At 38.8% G+C, this 19,916-nt stretch overlaps 1 protein-coding gene across 1 annotated transcript in view; it reads left to right on the top strand.

The window, feature by feature from the left end:
• LOC118908344 (uncharacterized) overlaps positions 1-19,916 on the top strand; it is a 290,358-nt gene that overhangs the window by 235,141 nt on the left and 35,301 nt on the right. The window lies entirely within an intron of this gene.

The following is a 19,916-nucleotide window of genomic DNA, read 5'->3' as shown; positions in this document are numbered from 1 at the left end:
TTGACCCTGCTCCCCCAACCCCCAGCCCTTGCTCTTCTGACTAGCATAATGCTGAGGAGGAGCACGGGGTGGCCGGGGTTTGAGTAGGCGGGTGAGCACTGAGCCCACCCACACTGTGGGTAAGCCGCCCCGCGTCACAGCCCTCTGGGGCAGCGACATTCTGAGGCTGGGTGCTCCCCTGGGGGTGCTGGGTGCAGGTGTAGGTGGCATGGTTGACCTGTGGCCTTCTTTATATCACATCTACCATGTATATCCTCATGCTTTTTTTCCTATGTGGTTTTAAAATCTATTACTTCAGTATTAAAGCAGAGAAAGGTAAAGCAGCTTTCCTTTCCCAAAGAGCCATACCGTTTATAAATGTCAGAAAATGTGGTTTCTGGAAGCTTCTCAGGAGGGCTGTTCTTCCACTGGCACCCCAGGCACTAGCAGCCAAAGCTCAACCATCTTTCTAGGGTGCTTGTAAAAGAACCATTCTTGGAGTTGACGGCCTTTTCTTCTGGGCTTGGTAGGTGGGGCTCTCACCAATGTCCCCCCCTCCAGTCCACCCTCCTTCCCTCACATCGCAGCTTCTTTCTCCCACAGGGGTCAGGAGTTCAGTGTTCTAAGGGGGCTTTCCTTGCAGAATGCGAGTCTACCCAGCCAGCAGTGCATTCTGTCTCCTTCAGCTGCCTAAGGACGGCAGCACGGTCATGTCAAGTGACATCCACGTGGATGTCTGCGAGGGAAAGAGGCGGGTTTCCTGAGTGACTCTGGTCCCTCAATAGCAAACGTACCGAGACAGTGAGGCATGAGTGTGAAACGAACCTTGAAAGCACTCAAAGTTAGGAGCACCATGGAGATACACTTTGGAGATTGTGAGGAAGAGGAAGGAGAGAAGAAGGATATTAGAATTCCTGCCTTCTGGGCAGCCCAGAGTTTCACAGCCTCAGTCCATCCTTTGAGCCTAAGCCAACCCAAAAGTATAAATTCTGTCCTTTGCACCCACTGTACATACATATATTGAATTTTATATAAAACTATAACCACTTGTATTTGCTAACCCATTTCAATGTTTTGGAAGCACTGTTCATATGAACTGACTTGTTTAATCTTACTCATGCAACAGAACAACTCAGCTAATGAGAAAAATGTAGTGATTAAATATCTTTTTGCAAATGAGGAGACTAAGGCAATGAAAGTTCAATGACTTGCCAAGGTCAGCACTGGCGAATGATGGGAGTTTAACTCAAGCCCAGGTGCCCTGAGTTGCACCCTCATGTTTCTTCTCTGGCAGGGAAAGGGTGTTTGGTATCATATTCATTCAGAACAAAAACACACTCTGTCTCTCTCTTCTTCCTGCATCTCCAGTTGCTCAGGGTCTCTCCTCTCTCCTCTCTCTCCCTTTCCTTCCTTTCCCTCCCCTCTTTCTCTTTCTCTCCCTCAACTTGGACTTATGTTTACTCCAGGGTGAAATGTGCAGGAATGCTTCATTATAAGGTGATCTCACCTACAACACGATGCTGTGACAGAGACCACACGAGGGACACTGCAATGAGACCTCAGTAAGTTACTCTGGAGTCCCGAGCTGGCAGCACGCCCTGCCTGCTCACCCATGGGGACAGATGGCCCAGGGCACACAAAGTCAAGGCCGAACCCCTAGTCTTTCGGGGCTTCTCCTGGTGACCGCTTCACATTTATCACCCTTTCATTTATTTGCCTGTCTAATGTCCTTTCCCCCACTTGACTGTGCCATGTAACACGTTAGGACTATAAGGACTGTGTCTGCCTTGTTAATTAATCACTGTCTTCTCCGTTCATAGCACAGTGTCAGGCATGGGGTAATTTCTGACAAGTATGTGGGGCATAAATAAATGAAGGAAGGAAGGAAGGACTGACGGAATAACAACAGCTTGATGTACTATTCTCCTCAGTAACACTTGCGTTTTGAAAGGGTATTCTAATCAAGGATGCACATTAACCTCCTTAGACTCTTCACATGGAGAGGGTTCCACATGGAAGGTGCGCGCTGGAGGGAGCGTGAAGAGGGGTGCAGCTTTCCAGAGTTTCTTAGATGGTACCCAGAAAATGCCACAGCATTAAATCAGTCTCACCACTCAAACCAAGAGTGATTGGGCCTCAAAGACCACAACTTGGAGGACGCTGAGAAAAAAGGCAGCTGAGGTGTGATTTCATTCCCCCCAAACGTCCTCCTTTTGGGCCTCTGCTTACTGTATCCTCAGTGCAAGGCAAACCACCTGGAAAGCCAAGTTCTAGAACAATAAAAAATCTAAACCAACTGCTGGCCCTGCTGGGTCTGTCTGATATTAGAATTAAGTCACTTTTTTCATTGTATTCAAACCAAAGAAGCTTTCTGGCAGGGTGTCAGGTTTTAAGCAGAAATGTCAGTCAAGGGCTCACTGAAGCCGAGGTCTGAGCAAACTTGAATCAATTTATGCTTTGGGTAAAATTCATATGGAATTTAGTGGTTTGATGGGTCTATTTGTTAAATGTTCCTCATTTTCATTTCCTGGACTAAAACTCTACAAAGAGCTGTATATAAAATCAACATCAGGGGCCAATTTGAAATCTTCTGCACAAAGTGAGGCTACATCTGTACATGAGTATAAGGGGCATACTAGAACGATTTTACTCCCCACTAGAAGAGCAGAAAAGAATTTGAACATATTCTAAGCTCTAGCTCAAACCTTGATCTATGATCCAAAACTAACCCCATTAATAATAATAACCTTTATTTAACATTTAGTATGTGTCAGGCTCTGCAATGCACCTTACATTATTACATTTGATTCCACAAAGTAGATTTTATTATTTGCTCTGTGTGACAGAAAATGATACAGAGGTTCAAACACATGCACCAGCTTGCCAGCCAGCAAAAACCAAGGTTGAAAGCTAGAAATTTTGCTTCCACAACCCCTCCCCTTATCATTGGTCAGGGACTGGTTAGGTAATGAATCCAACATGCAGGAATTTAACAAGATCTCCACTGAAAATTTAGTTGGAGTTTCATACCCTGTACAACAGTTTTCAGAAGCCCATTTTGGTGGCAAAGATAGGTGAGCTATATAGTAGAATTTGGTTTTACCCTTCCAGTTGCTGGTGTATGAGAAAGTATTAGGATAATACCTGGAAAACACAGTCTCCAAATGCTTTTGATTTGTGCCAGAGCAAGGAACAGGTCAGGATTCTCCCTGACCCCTGGGAATTTGAAGGTCTGTTTAAATCACTTCTTTGCACTCTTAACATTTGGGTGGTGATACAACCAGGGATTACTGAGGAGTCCTACAGCCATGAAGTTCAGAATAACAAGAGGGCTGTAAGGAGACGCACTGATGGGGTCTGGCAGTCCTCATCTACCCACTAAATGATCGACAACTATACATTAGGTCTGCAACAGGCTTCAATCAAACCCTACTTAACAACAAATATATGAAAAGATACCAAATTCCAGTAACATGGATAGGAATGCAAATTAAATATTTTTAAAATATTATTTTGAGAAAAGTTCCTAAATTTGATAATATCAATTATAGTAGTGGGGAGGGGATACAGGTACTTTCTGAATAAAATGTGAACTGGAATGGCAGTGTGGAAAGCATTTTTTTAAAAATTAAAAATGTACATCACCTGCGAGCCAGAAATGCTCTTTTTGGTATCTACCATCAAGAAATATTTATACCTAGTCATAAGAATGTTCACTGCACCATCATTTGTATCCAAAGTGAAGACATAACTGAAACATAATACATTCATACCATGGACTGTTATACAGCTCATAAAAAAGTAGATTTCTATTTACTGACAATAAAAAATGCATAAGACATACTATTAATTTAAAAACTCTACACAGCATGGTATCGTCCAGTGATATTACCACACACACACACACACACACACACACACACACACACACACACACAACCAGTGTAGAAAAGAAAAATAATAGAAAAATCCACACCAAAGTCAAAGATTAGATTACTTCTGGGGAAACTCAAGCAATAGGGAGCAATGGTCATGGGTACCATCTATCATTCATCCATTCAACAAATATCATCCAGCACCTTCTATTCCAAGCACGGATGCTGCTTTGCAATAAAAAAAACACAGACAAAAGTCTATACAACCGCGATGCCTACATCCCAGCATTATTGTTTTGTTGGGCATGTTTATAGGACAATAATGTATTTATACATTACTTACATAGTTTTAAAAAGTAAAAGTAAATTAAAAAACTATTTTTATGTTAATAAAATGTCAAGCAACTCCTTATTTTGGCTTTTGATATTCCTTGCAAGGAGCCCTACTGGTGACTGCCATGTGGCTACTTCAGTGCCTCAAATGGTCTCCTTCGGATGACTGGCACACACCGAGGGGCAGTGACGATCTCTCATAGCACAAAGACTTTCACAAAGTTGGCTCAGTCCTTCTATTAACATTTTTTTGAGCATCATTAGATGCAAAGTCTGAGTAAACCCATATCTGATCATACATGTATTCACCAAAAAGACATGTATTAAGAATGGTCTTGGCAGCGCTATTCATAACAGCCAACAACTGGGAGCTGCTGAGGTGCCAGTCGGCTGCTGGAAAGACAAATCACTGTATTCACACAAAGGAATACTACACACCAATGGAAATCGCTGCCAGAAAACCATATTCAAAAATGTGAGTGAGTTTCACCAGTATATTTGAATGGAGGAGCCTGGTACAAGAGTGACACGCTACATAAGTCCATTTATATGACGTTTGATAATCGGGGAAACCCACACACCGTCCTAGAAGGCAGGACGGTGGTTACCCCTGGGAGGCAGCGCAGCTCAGGCACGTTACGGAGGCTTCCGGCTGTGCTGGAGACATTCAGCTTCCCGCTCCGGGCGCTGGTTTTATGGCTATGCTGAATGTACGAAAAGTTGTTGAGTTTTTCCGTTACGATTTGTGGCTTCTATAAGTATATTCTATTCCCATCGATAGTTTCCAAAAATAAAACAAAACAAAATTAAAACATAAAGACTCTAATATCCAATCTGTGTTTTTCGAATCTCCTCTTTGGCCTTCCCTGGGCTTCAGTTTTAATATTTCTTGAAATGGAAGAGGGATTTGCTCGCTGATCTGTAAGGGCCTCCCAGCTGCGTGGCTCTGTGCACTATACCTCTTCCACTCCAACAATCAATTTCTGAAGCAATGAAAAAAAAATGGAATGAGCCTTGGGTCATTTGCTATTTGAATTTGTAAAAGGCTTATTATATCACATGTCCTATTTTCAAGGCATTTGTTGTAAATTAAAGACACAATCAGTGAACAAAGGAAATTCTGTCTTCCAGGAAAATGCACATACCTAATTCTTCTCCAAAGTGCTTATGGGATAAGTGGGAATACTCCAAATGCTGTCTCTGCCAAGCCTCTTCCTGTCATGCCAATTCATATACCCTACAATGGGAGAGTCAGCAGTTACAGAGGTGGGGCTGTTCCTGGGAGGAAGGAGGCAGGTACTGTGCTCATGACCTACCGTTTGAGTAGGCACTTCCTCTACAACGGGAGTTGGTTCGTAATTTTCCTCTTACTGCTACTGGAAGTCCTTGCACGGCAACATCACAGCTTGTACCCATTCACAACAGGAAAGTTTGATATCCGCAGACAATCTTGGCAAGAGAGGAGGAAAAGTCTAATCCTGTGTGTCAGCTTCCATATTAGAACTGGGAATATAATGTCTATAGTGTAAGACCATGCTGTAATCTTTACACAAGATCTTGGGTCCCAAGCACGGAACCCTTTCCTAGTTACATCCAAACTTCACTGACATTTCCAAGGCAGGGACCCCAGGGAAGCCAACACTTTAAGGCCCCAAACAGGTACACTGTGTTAACCCTAATCCTAAGGAAAGGTACTTTGAGAATGGATGACAACCTCTGATGAGTGAGCTCATTGCAGACCCATTATCCTGATTATGTAGGAGAGGTGGGCCTCATGTCAATGGTAGTTTTTCACCAGAATGCTGAATTTAGCAGCTGAAAATAGTCAAGCAAAAAATCTGGTAGGGGTCTTAGGTGATCTAGGTTCTTGAATGATCAGAAATGAACAACCAGTTTTGTGGTTTTATTTCATTTTGTTTGGTTATTTATTTTTAATCAGTCCCCAGTCAGCACTTTAAAAAAAATGTAATAAAAATGAATGACTAAAAATGAAATAGACAGGCAAATGCAGGCCCCAATTTTTTATTACTAGTTTCAAGAGACATTATTCTGCCAAGTGGCTATAAAAGTTCATAAATGCTTCTTCTTGATCTGGGTGCTGGTCAAATAGATGTGTTTTAGTTCACGAAATGTGTTGAGCTATATGCAACATCTGCACATACGCACTGTGGATTGGTAATGATCTGATTTTTAGGAGCACTGCTTACTGGAAGCTTTCTCATTCTCTCAAGAGCACACTTCTCTGGGAATGGAGTTAACACAATGCCCAAAATAAGGAAAAGGACCATGGGACAAGATATGTTGATGAGGACAGAAACTCAAGATTTCTCTCAGATACAAAGATTTTAGTGATGAAGCAAGTTTTGGTGATGATGGGAGGAACCTACTATTTTCATAAGAGAACCAAGGAAATTCAAATAAATAACCAGATTAAGCACGCAGAAAGCACAGAGATTTTGGTCTATTGCGTTCAACCAGTCCACATGGTAATCAACAAGTATGCACCTTATGAGGTATTACAGTTCTCATTCCGGTCAACCTGGGGACAACAGACAGGTAAGGTGTCACTTCTTTCCACTCATTTCCTACTCACAAATTGCAGATGGAAAACCAATTTTTACAAAATCAACTTTCTTGTTTCACCAAATACCAAATATAAAAGCTCATGTCAGTATAATCACAGTTAATGATTCTTGAAAGCACATTTAGGATGAGGGACAATTACAACAAAACATTAGGAAAATAAGTTGTAAAACAATTTACATAAAGTCACAGGAACAATTTCTCAGGGAAGCAAGCCAACCATTCTTGTATTGTTTTGGTATTTTGGAAAAGACACCAATTAAGTAGGTAAGACAAAAGACTGAAATTCTACAAGTATTTTAGTTTCCAGTCCAAGACAGCTGTTGGGTGATATCATCTATGGTAAGAATAGCCATGCGTGGAGAGAATTAGCAGATGAAAAGCAAGCAAACTCAATATGGGGTGTATAAACGTGCTTCCTCAGTCTTTTTCAATTTTCCTTACAGATAGACACACCTAAAAGTGAAGTTACATATGTGGATGTTTATATGAAGTATAAAGGACACAAGAAAGAGTCTGAGACATGAAAAACGGTGGAGGAAGATAAACATTTCAAGAGTCAGGTCATGTTGCTGCTCCAATTCAGAGTCTCTAAGGAAATAGCTAGAAGGCTATTGAACTCCTAGCTTCCTCCCAAGGACTAAAGAGTTTGCTACAAGCATAGGAAGTGCCAAGAAAATACCAATTTGTGTCACACTAACATCTTTCTTAAGGCTGAACGTGGACTTCAGAAATGTAAACTTTGGGTTACAGTGAGCACAGACAGCCTTGAGGGGTTGATATTAGGTTCTTCAGGAGAATTGAGGGAAGCCCGATAGGAGATCAAATTAGACATCTGCTAATTAGAAATGTAATGACACCAGAGTTTTACTTGCAATGAGTGGTGGGGGTCAACTTTTCCCTGGCACCTGAGGTGAACGCAGAAAAATAGAATCCCCAAAACCATGTTTGGAAATTATCTCCCTGGAGACAGATGGAGACAGATGGAGACAGCAACTGCTGGAGGGAGGAAGAAAGGACAGCAGGCAAATCCGAAGTGGGATTCTGTAAACAAGACCTGTGGGAACAAATGGAAAGAGAAAGGCCTAACTTTCCTGCCTCAGGCAAAACAACCTTTGAAGGCTACCTTCCTCCTCACTGGTGGAGTTCCATTGCTTAGGATAATCAGCAAATGCCTTATACATATTTAAAACTTTCCTTTCTGGGTTTATCATTTCCACAGAGGCAGCTTCCTGCAAACTTAAGTAATGAATGTAAAATGATACTCCTCTGGGAGGTTGTAAAGACAATCTAAGAACAAGTCATTTCAGAGTCACAAACTTCACCCGCCGGAGATCATTTCCATTGCATAACGTGCTTACCCTTGAAACATTCATTGTTTCCCTCTTACCCAGTTGTGTCATTATTTTACTTACCTCATCAGGGGAAATCATTGTTTAAAAACTGAATATAAACGGTGGAATCGTTTTCTACTTATCTTTTCCAGGGTAACAGCTTCCCTCCCAACTTCCCGCCACAGAAGGGTTAGCCCCATATGGGTGATGAATTGCGCCAAAGAGTCTGATAGTCCCAAAGAGAGGAATGTGAGTAAAAATAACTAGCTGATTACCAATAGGGAACAAATTGGCCACTTGAGAATTCAGTGGCTAGAGTGACAAATGAGAATATGAAAAGTCTCCTCAAGAGACTACAGAGTTTCTGATTAGTCCAAGGACAGACGGCCACTTGCCGTGCCTCTTCACTCTCCCTGCTGTGTGATGATTTACATCTGATTGGACATCGTTTTGTATTTGGGGTAGTCATTTCTAAAAGGGTGGTTGGAAGACTTTGAAGTACTTAATTATAACCAGGAGGCATTTGGGGGCTGAGCAGTGAAATGGAAGATGCTGTGTCTTACACTGTGGAATACCCATGTCTGCTTGCTTTGGTCTGGTTTTTCATTCCATCACCCCATAAGGCAGCCTTCCAAAGTTTTCTGGACTCTGGAAGAAAATAAAAATGTTCTTCGCCAAGGGAACCACATTCAAGGCAAATTCAGGGATTTCAATATGTGGCTAGACTAGGCTTTCTGTTAATAGCAACTACCAAAAATAGAAATAATTTGGGAGTCCTTTGAAGAGAGGTCATTTTTCTTAGCCCTCACTCTAACAATCTGTCAAGTGAGTGAGGGTATATAATGAACTGTAGACATGCTGGCTGTCCTCAGAAAGCTCAAATAGACCAGCAGTGCTAAATCATATGTATGAAGAGATAAAACAGGGCTGCTAACCATTAGCCCCCAATGGGCATAGCCGTATGGGTAAGAATGAAGAGGAGAAATAGAGGTATTTTAAGTTATGTAATCAGGATAGGATTCAGGGAGGATGATATAACCAGGCTTTGAAGGATAGACAGAATTATAGTAAATTTTGGGGGGAGAACTGCTTTAATGAACAATGGTACTATTTGGATTTTTTTTTTTATGATTTGGTGCTTAGTGAGTGGAATGGTTTGTCTTGTCAAAGGGGTCTGGGAAGATGAGTCTGGACATAAGTTTCCTATGAATGAGTGGGCCTTTAACACCAGGCAGGGAATTGGGTTTGGTCTTAAGAGCATTGGACAAATATTAAGGTTCTGAGTAGAGTTAGAACTATTTTAGAAGTTTGTTATCTGTATTGGATGAAAAAGAAAAGGCAAAACAATGTCTTCTGGAACTTCACCAACAGTTAAAAGCAACAGATGAGACTACCAATATGATTCTTTGGTTTTGACACCTGTGCTATGGAAGAGAAGAATGAGTAACACAGTGCCGGGCGCACAGGTGACTCAACGAACATTGCCGAATGGGTGAATGAAGCTGTAGTTATTTAGAGCCAGAGTACTGTTATTTGCTAGAATAACAGCAAATGACTCTTACTTGCTGAGCTTGTGAGGTTAACTCAGCCCTCTCAAGAGGCAGCAATGAATAATTTGAAGAGATTAGGAGTTATGTGAATTTGGGATTTAATATCACCTTCTTAGGTCTGTATTTCCTCACCTGAAAAGATAAGGGTAGGCTTTATGTCTGAGATCTAACTGTAGGAAGTTTGTATGTGTGTTTTTTGGGAAGAAGCCATACTTAGCTTGTGTCAGATGCACAGAGGAGTCCACATCCAAGACAAGGTTAAGGCCCTGTGGATTATGTTCCTTTTTAACTATAAGAGGTTGTGATTCTGAGAGTCCAAGGATGACTTTAGTCCCTGGATAGACAATCAGAGCATCTGACGCCACAGCTCTGCCAATTTTGTCACCTTGTAGGAGGCACATGGCTGATTGGTTTGATTGAAAGGAGGAAAGGATTTTACTCCTAACTGTCAACCCAGTCTCATATTCCCCAGCAATTTAAGGATCATTATTGATCTGGCCAGTCATGCTGGGTTGTAAATGACCATCAAGAGAAGAACCAGTGAAAGGCCCTTGCTTCCATCAGAACATGACATTGGCAACATGTAACCACAGATACAGTTCTTTTTTGTAGAATTTTTTTTTTCTATTTCTACTTCCTTTCTTTATAATGTCCTCTGTCATAAGGTCATTGGAAAGAATAATTAGTTAATGATGGGGAAAGGCACTTGGGAAGATGAAATACTTTCACTCTTAAGGCTATTGTTCAAAAACAATATGCAGTAATATTTTTGTTGAACAGACACATTCAGTAGTTGCTTGGATTTGGGTACTTGTCAATAATGATAGGATGCTGACCAGCTGAAATATGAGCAGTTAAAGAGAAGTTATCATTTCCCAGAAGCTATTGTCAGTATAAAACTCCAGAATGGAGAGCTAGTCCTGGCAATTTACCTTATTAATGACTTTTGGCTTAATGTTTTAATGAATAGAGATCTGAGGTAATAATGTAATAAGGAAATCTCAAGAAAAGATTAAGCTCTAATCAAAATAAATTGTTTTTAGATTCATTTTAATAAATTCAACCCTGTTTCCCTTTATTTATAGCAAAAAGAAATTCATTGTGGTAAGCTGATTCATATCACTGAAAAAAAGAATGGCTGTTGTATTTTACTATAGTAAGTTGCAAATAGCAACTTACAAGAGGAAACCATATACAAGCAAGAATAGCTATTCTTGGTAAGAAAAAATTTGCCTATAAATGTCAGTAAATTTATTTTCTCTTTTTGACTGGGCACCTGTCAGGTTTAACTGAAGAGCTGATTAGGACCATTAAAAAAACTAAAATGGCAATGTTATGAAAAATGACAATGAAATTTATTATAATTTAATTTTCTTTCTGTTCTTCCTCCCTCTCAATTTTTTCTACTCTAAGTAGTAACAATGTTCCTTACTCTTCATTAAGCAACATAAACTGAGAGAAGACACTTTACTCCAAGAAAATGCATTAAGAACTCTAGTTTACTTCACTTAAAGTACTTCACTTGTCAGTGAGTCAAGAGCATTCTATTTAGTACCTATTCTATACTTGTCTATATGTTAACATTTTCTCTCTTCAGCATTACAGTAGAAACTTCTGCTCCATCTGTAATTTTCTTTCTTCCCTGACAACATTCTTTGTGACAACAATGAAAAAAAAGTACCTAGCACCACCAAAATCTCTATCTTCCCCTGAGCACAGTAACGTATTTCCAATTGCCTGCAAATGAAACCTATGGGTTAACACTGGAGCCCAGTGCAAGGCCATAACCTACTGCAGATTATAAGTAACAAAATGTTTAGTTTAATCTCCTGGAGTATCAGCAATAGGAAGTACCCAATAAAAACTTCTTAAGTGGAAATATGTCCCAGATTATAGTCACTCTGCATTTTAAAGTTGTATGGGACTCTATCGTATATCCCCAGTGGGGGTCCTGTGGTTTCCCAAACTCTCATCTTCTCCCTTATCATTGCTTATGTTCTGAGAAGAGTTGGCTCAATGTGTATTTATTGTGATATTGATTTGTTATTCTAAAAATGATTACTGTATATAATAGATGTTTTTAACATACTGAACTGATTCTACTAGTAGAATCTAGGGTAAAACTGGGGTCAGATTCTCATCACGGCAACCAGCAATAGGGACAATGTGGAGACAGTTACAAAGGATAAAAACTAGGCTTATCTCCACTGAACTCTGACTTTTGGAAGATGAGATGATCTGACTGTAGATTTAACCCAAGTTAAAAACACAGAGCATGTATTAAATGCCTTTAGCTATTTAGGTTATAGTATGTTTAAGAGTCAAAAAGCATATTTTCTGGGTCCTATGGAATCACTGGCATTTTCATGTCAAGACTGACTGTTCAATGGTCGCCTGGTAGATGTTAATGACTCCTGTAGTATGGTTAGAATCACTGCTGGAAACTTTGGAATTTTTGTGGTAGCTCTTTTTAGGCATCTGAAACACACCATGATATTTCACTGAATTCTCCAAAAATGCTCCTTTCTACTTGTGGATGTAATTTCTCACTGCAGAGACGTTACGTCTTGAATGTTTCATGATGACTTCAAGAGATTAGAGGTTAAATTCATTCCGATGGCCATGGTCTAATGGGCTTTTGAGATACAGACTGAACTCTAAGGGATTTGGGGGCTCCTCATTCACTCCCCACAACTATACCTCCTTCGGAGTGTGGTTCTCTCCACTCGGCAACTAAGATCCAGGGAAGTTAACCATTCATCCACAAAGACACAACTAATATATGATCAACCCAAATTTGTTTCATTGATTTAAAATCTTGGAAACTTTCTATTAGGCTCCCAAATAGGCTATACCCCCAAGAATCTGCCTTGGAGGCTCTGCAAACAAGGAAAACACTTAGCTGTGAGTGGGAGAAGGAAAAGTGAGACAATGTATCTGTATTGTTGCAGTTCATATGTGTCTGTGTGTGTTTTAGTTTCATCCCTGTTACTATGTTTCTCTAACTCTGGGGAAGTCACTGTTCCATGTCTCTCATTTCCTCACTTTGGGGTGGGAAGACTGAATGCATCAGTTCAACTGCATGCATTCTTAGAGCTGTTGCTGAAGAATTCTAATGTGTGTCTTCAGAGCATCATTTGTAAAAGTCTAAAAAAAGCATTCTATCTTGGGGGTCTCCTTTTCAAGAGCCTTCCCCTCTCTTACTTGTAAATATGAGAATTCCCAGAATTCACCCAAAACCCTCTGTTCTTCTCTAGCACTGCTTTCTCCTTGAGTGGTCTCACACTCCAAGCTCATTTTAAAGTCTGTGTTGTCTGGTATTCGTATCGTCACATCACATCACTTATGGTTGATATTTGCATGGTACGTCTTTTTCCATCCATTTGCTTCCAAACTATTTTATCTTTGAATCCAAATTGTTGCCTATAGACAGTATAGAGTTGGACCATGTTCTTTTTTTAATATGATCTGGTCATCTCTGCCTTTTGATGAGACTGTGTCATCATCCATATAAGTGGTATTATTTGATATGGCTGAATTTATATTTGCCACTGTGCTTTTGGTTTTCTATGTCTTAAAGCCCTTTGTTCCTCTTTAACTGCCTTTCTTTGTATTTAATAGGTATTTCCTAGTGTAACATTTACATTTCATTAGTAACTTTTCATTTTATCTTTAAAAAAATTCCTAGTGGTTATTCAACTTAAAATATACATCTTAGTTCACCATAAACTACTTCGTATTTATACTAGCTTAATTCCAGTGAAACACAGAAACTTTACTCCTATATAGCTCTTCAGTTGTTGAAGAGGCTATTCTTACCCCAATAAATGGTCTTGGTACCCCCACTGAAAATCAATTGACCATAGATGTTTGGGTTTATTTCTGAAACCACCATTCTTTTCCAGTTGTCTAAATGTGTATCCTTATGCCAGTACCGCACTGTTTTGATTACTGTAGCCTTGTAAGTTTTGAAATCATAAAATTTGAGTCTTCTAATTTTACATTTTCAATATTGTTTCATCTATATGGTGCCCTTTACAAATCCACAGGATTTTGAGGACTGGCTTTTCCATTTATGCAAAAAGGCCATTGGAATACTAAGGATGAACTGAATTTGTAGATTGCTTTAGAGAATGTTAACATCTTATCAACTTGAATCTTCTAATCCATGAACACAGAATCTCTTCCCATTTAAGCAAAATTTATTTCAGCAATGTTTTATAGTTGTCAATGAACAAGTCTTTCACCCCCTTAGATAAATTTATTCCTATATATTTTATTATCTCAGATGCTATTATGAGTGGAATTATTTTAATTTCCTTTTCAGATTGGTCACTGCCATTGCATAGAAACATAACTGATTTTCCTGGGTTGATTATGTACCCAACAACTTTGCTGAATTTATTAGCTCTAGTATTTTTTGCGTGTGCATATCTTTTGAGATTTTGTATATATAGAATTGTCATGTGCAAATAACAATAGTTTTACTTTTCCTATTTCATTAAATGGCTTTAAAAAAAATTCTTGCTTAATTGCTCTGGCTAGGGGTTCCAGTACATTGTGGAAAAGCAGTGGTGAATGCTTGCATCCTTGTCTTGTTCCTGATCTTAGGGGAAAAGCTCTCAGTCTTTCACCGTTGAGTCTTATGTTAACAGTGGATTTTTGGTTAATGTCCTATATCATATTTAAAATGTTCTAATCTATTCTTATTTTATGACTATTTTTACAATGAAATGATGTTGAATTTCATTCAGTTTGATGTCAAATACTTTTTCTGCACCTACAGAGATGATAAAATGATTATTCCTGGTTCTATAAATATTGTGTATCACATTAACTTCATATGTTAAACCACCCTTGCCTCCCTAGGATAAATCCCACTTGGTCATGGTATATAATCCTTTTAGCCTGCTGTTGCATTTGATTTGCTAGTATTTTGTTGTGGTTGTTCGCATCTCTACTTATAAGGGGTATTAGCCTGAAGTTTCCTTTTCTTGTAGTATCTTTGTCTGACTTTATCAAAGTAACACTGGCCTCATAGAATGTGTTAGGAAATATTCCTTCCTCTCAAATTTTTATGAGTTTAAGAATGATTGAGGTTAATTTTTCTTTAGTGTTTGGCAGAATTCACCAGTGGAGCCATCTGGTCCTGGCTTTTCATTACATGAGATGTTTTATATTAGTGATTCAAACTATACTTGTTCTAGATCTGTTGAGATTTGCTGGTTTTTCCTGAGTCACTTTTGGTAATTTGTGTGATTTTATAAATATTTACATTTCTTCTAAGTCATCTAATATGTTGGCTTACAAATGTTCAAAATATTCTCTTATAATCCTTTTTCTATAAATTGGTAGTGATATCTCCACTTCTATTTCTTAATTTAGCTCCTTGTATCTTCTCCTTTTTCTTAGTATAGCTAAAAATTGCCAACATTTTAAAAAATCTTTTCAAAGAACCAACTACTGGTTTCATTGGTTTTATTTACTATACTCCACTTTATTTCTCTCTGCTCTAATCTTTATTATTTCCTTCCTTCTGCTACCTTTGGGTTTAGTTTTTCTTTTCTATTCCTTACAGTATTAGGTTAAGTTATTGTTTTGAGATATTTCTTGATTTTTAATGTAATCCTTCTGAGCACTGCTTTCACTGCATCCTGTAAGTATGGGTATGTTGTGTTGTCATTTTCATTCTCAAAATAATTTCCAGTTTCCTTAGTGGTTTCATCTTTGACCCAATGGTTAAGGGTATGTTGCTTAATGCACACATACTTGTGAATTTTCCAGTTTTCTTTATGTTATTTGTTTTTAGCTTCATCCCATTGTGGTTTCTAGGTGATTACTGTGGGGATTACAGTTAAGACATTAAATGTGTGTCAATCTAGATGGAACTGATACCAATTTAGCTTCAATAGCATATATTAACTCTGGTCCTATCCAGTCCTCCCACTGATCTTTATGTTTTTGCTGTCACAAAAAACAGCCTTGTATATTTTATGTCCATTAAATTTGTTATAGTTGTATGCATTTGCCTTGTAAATCATATAGAACACAAAGAGAGGTGCAATATGCCAAAAATACAATAATATTAGCTTACCTCTACTGTGGTAGGACTGTACATGTAGGACTCCTTTTACCATTTTTAAAAGGGCAAGTCTAACAGTAATAAACTCCCTTAGGTTTATTCTTAGAATGTCTTAATTTCTCCTTCATTTTTGTAAGGATAGGTTTGTCAGATTGAGTTCCTGGTTGGCAATTCTTTTTTTTTAAATTTCAGCATTATATCATCTCACTGCCTTCCTGCCTCTATGATATTAGAGAAGAAATCATTAATCTTACTGGGGAATCCTTGTGCATGATGAGTCTCTTCTCTCTTGCTACTTTCAAGATTCTTTGTCTCAGCTTTTGACTGATTGATTAGAAAGTTTCTTGGTATAATCTCTTTGAGTTTATTCTGCTTAGAGTGTTCTGAGTTTCTTAGATGTGTTTAGCTATGTATTTCATCAACTATAGGAAGTTTTCCATTGTCATTTCTTCATCTATTTCTCTTCCCCTTTCTCTCTCTCTTCTTCTAGGACTTCCAGAAGGCCGATGTTAGTACTTTTGGTAGTGTTCTCTAGGTTCCTTAGGCACTGCTCATTTTGCCTCACTCTTTTCTTTCTGCTCCTCAAACTGATCACTTCAATTGCCTTCTTTTCAAGTTTTCAAATTCTCGCTGGGCCTTCTTAAATCTGCCATTTAATCCCTTTTTCATTTTAACTTTTGTATTTTTCAGCATTTCTATTCAGTTTCTTTAAAAAACTTCTATATCTTCACTTATATTCCTTCTGTTCATTCACTATTCTCCCAATTTCCTTTACAGTCTTTGTCCATTGATTTCTTCAGCTGTTCACATGTAATAATACAGACAATTTAAAGTCTTGTTTGGTACATCCAGTGTCCAGGCTTCCTCAGAGATAGTTTTGTCAATTTTTTTCCTGTGTGCACAGGCAACATATTTCTGATTCTTTGTATGCTTTGTAATTTTTTGTTGAGAAATGGACGTTTTCAATATCTCAGAGTGGTAACTCTGGGAATCAAATTCTTCTCTTTCACTAGGGAGTTCTGATGTTGCTTGTAGAGGGTGTAGTTGTTTAGTGACTTCTCTAAACTATTTTTATAAGCACTATATTCCTTGTCATGTGTGATCACTCACTGAAGTCTCTGTTCTGTTATCACAGAAGTTAGCTAGGGGCCTGACTGAGAATTCTTTGAGTACATGGATCTCATAAAGAAAGAAAAAACAAAACCACCATTCTGTTCTTTTCATCCCACTGACAAACACTGTCTGGTGAGCTACTTCAGTCTGAGAGGGCTAAAACAATGACCGATTCCTGAACTGATTCCTCAGTAATTTGTCAGGCAGATCAACACATACGATCCTGATCCTTAGGGGAAAATGTGCTTATTGTCCAATCTTACAGCTTCAAGGCACACCAGGAACATGGGCTGCCATCTCCTATAGCCACAAAGCTGGGGGAATGGAAGATGGTGACTTCTCTCTGAAATGCAAAATTCACAAATATTTGCCAGCCTCTTACTTCATTAAACATGCCCCTGCACACTGCCACAGTTTAACTAGACTCCAGATTTCCAAAGTAGTTGATTCTTACTATTAATGTTTTCTCAATAGTTTCCCCCCACCCAAGAGGTGGAACTGGTTCCTGTCATTTCCTACTCCATCATCTTCCATGACACCAAGCTTTATTGTCTTTATAATTACATTTATTGACTCCTTGTTTTTGTGTGCAGATTCAAAATTACTTCCAGATGTCACTCTTTCCAGCCTAAAAAAACTTCCTTTTGCATTTCTTGTAAGGCAGGTCCTACTATCAACAAATCTTTTCAGCTTTTGTTTATCTGGGAATGTATTTAATTGGGCCTTCATCTTTAAAAGGGTTTTGCTGATTCTTGGTTGACAGTTTTTTCTTTCATCACTTTAAGTATGCCTTCTCATTGCCTTCTGGCCTCTACTGTTTGTGACCAAAAGTTGGCTGTCTTGCTGAAGTTTCCTTTTAGGATATGAGTCATTTGTCCCTTTCTGCTTTCAAGATATTGTCTTTATATATGAATTTCAGTTATTTTACTAATATGGGTCTGAATGTGGTCATTTGTGTATATCCTACTTATTGAGCTTCTAAGTTGTAAAGGTTAATTTTTAAATTAAATTTTGGGAATTTTCAGATATTATTTGAATACTTTTTGCCTCTTTCTCCTTTCTTTCTACAACTTCCATTACACATTTGTTGCTTTGTTTAATGATGGCCTGTATTTCTCTGATGCTGTTAATTTTTCTTTATACTTTTCTATTCAGATTGCATGATCACTATTGATCTATCTTCAGATTTGCTGATCCTTTTTGTCTGTCAGTTAAAATCTACTTTTGAATGCCTCTAGTGAATTTTTCATTTCTGTTATTACTTTTCACACCAGAATTTCCATTTGGCCCATTTTTAAATTTCTGTCTCTTTATTGATATCATTATTGGAGGAGAGAGTGTCCTCATACATCCCTTAATTCTTTAAACACGCCTTCATTTAGTTCTTTGAATATATTTATAATGGCCGCTTTATAGACTTTGTCTGCTAAGTCTAACATCTGGGTTCTTTCAAAATACTATTGCCTTTTTGCTTTTTCCTGTTGTATAGGTGACACTTTTCTGTTTCTTTGGGTACCTTGTGAATTTTTTGTTGAAAACTGGACATTTTAGATAATATAGCCACTCTGGTATTGATTCCAGATTTGCCCCTGCCCCCAGAGGGCAATATTTTTGCTTTTATTTTCAATGTCATTGATTTATTTCTTTAGTTACTTGCCTGAACTAACTCTGTAAAGTCTTCTCTCCTCCAGTGTGGAGTCTCTTGTGTATCTCCTATTTATTCCCTTGCTTCTGTCTTTAGACTGTCTATTTAGGGGTTATTCATAGATTGGCATAAATTCTTATTGATCTTATTCATCAAAGATTATGCTTAAGCCCTGATGGAAATTAGATTTTTGCCTTCACCACTGTGTATCTGAGTAGCATGGCAACTACCTTCACAGGTGTAGGAGCTTACATTTTTGTCTCCTGTTAACCTAGGGATTCATAACTTTGAGCTTCCCTCTCCATTCACTCCTAAGAGACTGCAGCCTTGGGCATACAGTCTTCCACACTACTAGAGATATATGTGATTTTATTTTTAAGCCTGCTTTCTTAGAACTTGCTCCTGGGTTGGAGTAGCTTATTGTTCTAACAGTAGTTAGAAGCTGTCCATAAGTCCCTAGTGCCATTTGTGATGGCTCTGTGTGCAGCTTGGGAAATGTTTCCAAATATGCCCCATGTTCTCTTCCAATTGCTCCTGAGTGGGCACAACCTATTACTGTGTACAGCTTTTCCAACTCCCCAGGTTGATCCCAGGAGGGCTTTTCTTGGTTGTTTCTTCCCATGGTGCTCTCTGTTAAACTTATAATTCCTCTATTGTTTTACTCATTGCTACCAATATTGTGGAGCTGTAAGTATCCTCTTAATTGTTCTCCACCAAGATCTCCACTGCCCTAGGCACAGAAGTCACCATGCTTTGTTCCAAATAAAATAATTCTCCACAGGCAGATTTGTAGTGGCCTGCCTCTTTCATGGGCTAAAGCTCCATTCCACTACATAGGAATTCAGAAAGGGGAGCCATTCCACTACATAGGAATTCAGAAAGGGGAGAGAAGCTCACTTCTCCAGAAGTAGTATCTCTGCTCTATGAGCAGAAATGGGGGAAGTGTGGGCGCCCATGTTTTTCCTCACTTGATCCTCCTCACGTGGGACTCCTGCTGTACCAGGAAGCTGTTCAAAAACGACTCAAGTCCAACATCAGTGGCATGCCACATCTGGCACACACCTTCTGTCCTACAACTGGGGGCTAGGTAGAGGAATGGAGCCCCAGTCCTCCATGAATAGAGCTTTTGAAACATGAGGATTTGGGGGGAAGATGAAAAATGCTGACAGCCTGCCCCTGCCATGGTTCCATAAGATGTAGCTGGGAAGGAGGTGACATGACTGAAATGTCACAGACTCACTGCTGTTACTGAGATGTAGTAAATTATTCAGATGAACTATTCCTCCATTTCCTGTAAGCCCTTAGGACAATTTCCAGAAACTTTAAGGACTGTAAGTGACATTTATCTATTTACATGTTTTTACATATTTTATGCAGTTTTATATATTTATGTAATTTCACTATGTATAATCCATTTATGTA

This window comes from Manis pentadactyla, chromosome 1, assembly GCF_030020395.1.
Source record: "Manis pentadactyla isolate mManPen7 chromosome 1, mManPen7.hap1, whole genome shotgun sequence".
Classification (NCBI taxonomy): Eukaryota; Metazoa; Chordata; class Mammalia; order Pholidota; family Manidae; genus Manis; species Manis pentadactyla.
This window is presented reverse-complemented; position numbering and strand designations above follow the sequence as displayed.